The 1,249-nt window shown below is 35.9% G+C and overlaps 1 pseudogene across 1 annotated transcript; it reads left to right on the top strand.

Moving 5' to 3' along the window:
• Positions 1–113: 113 nt before the first annotated feature.
• Positions 114–800, top strand: LOC116548560 (annotated as a pseudogene). The gene has a single exon (XR_004267463.1). The product of XR_004267463.1 is annotated as a coiled-coil domain-containing protein 58 pseudogene (transcript).
• Positions 801–1,249: the final 449 nt, after the last annotated feature.

Below are 1,249 nucleotides of genomic sequence, written 5' to 3' on the forward strand. Positions count from 1 at the left end.
GCCAAGATATGGAATCCACCTGAGTGTCTATGAATGGATGAATGGATAAAGAAAATGTAGTATATATAGACAATGGAACTATTCAGCCATTTAAAAAGATGAAATCGGTCCAATATGGCGGCGCCCAGTGGCGGTGTGAACTGTGAGGAGTTCGCCGAGTTCCAGGAATTACTCAAGGTGATGAGGACAATTGATGACAGAATAGTACATGAATTAAACACTACAGTTCCAACAGCTTCCTTTGTAGGGAAAATTGATGCCAGCCAAACCTGTAAACAGCTTTATGATTGATGGCAGCTCATGCCAGTAGAGACAAAGTCATAAAAAATTGTATAGCCCAGACGTCAGAAGTAGTAAAAAACCTCCGAGAAGAGAGAGAAAAGAATTTGGACGATTTAACGTTATTAAAGCAACTTAGAAAAGAGCAGACAAAGTTGAAATGGATGCAGTCAGAACTGAATGTTGAAGAAGTGGTAAATGACAGGAGCTGGAAGGTGTTTAATGAACGCTGCCGAATTCACTTCAAGCCTCCAAAGAATGAATAAAGAGAGATACTTTTTTTTTTTTTTTTAAAGGACTGGGTCATCTCATAAGAGCTAAGCATGACAGGTATCAACAGGGCGGGCTTCCTAGGATGATTTCTGAGCCAACAGTCCAAGACCTTTTGTTGATTTCAGCCCCACTTAGCCAAGACCTCAAATATAAATAATTCTGATAATTATGGAGAAATCAACTGCTATTTTATACTGATTCTGTAAAAAAAAAAAGTTTTGTAACTATTAAAATAATTTTCTGACTCACAAAAAAAAAAAAAAAGATGAAATTGTATCATTTGCAGTAACATGGATGGAAGTGGACATTATAATGTTAAGTGAAATAAGCCAGGCACAGAAAAACAAATATCATATGTTCTCACTCATATGTGAGAGTTTAAAAAGCCGATCACATCAGGGTAGAAGTAGAATGATAGATACCAGGAACTAGAAAGTGGACGGAGATAAAGAGATGTTGGTTAATGGTTATGAGCATACGCTAGATATAAAGAATAAATTCTATTGTTTGTTAGTGAAGTAGAGTGACTATAGCTAACAACAGTGTATACTATTTTTCAAAAAAACTAGAAGAGAGGACTTGAAATGTGCTTAGCACATAAAAATGATAAATCATGGTTGATAGATACTCTAAACACCCTGACTTGACCATTACATTGCATGCATGTAACAAAATATCACATGTATCCCACGAATAT

Source organism: Sapajus apella, unplaced genomic scaffold, assembly GCF_009761245.1.
Source record: "Sapajus apella isolate SASKATOON/1434 unplaced genomic scaffold, GSC_monkey_1.0 scaffold15114, whole genome shotgun sequence".
Lineage (NCBI taxonomy): Eukaryota > Metazoa > Chordata > Mammalia > Primates > Cebidae > Sapajus > Sapajus apella.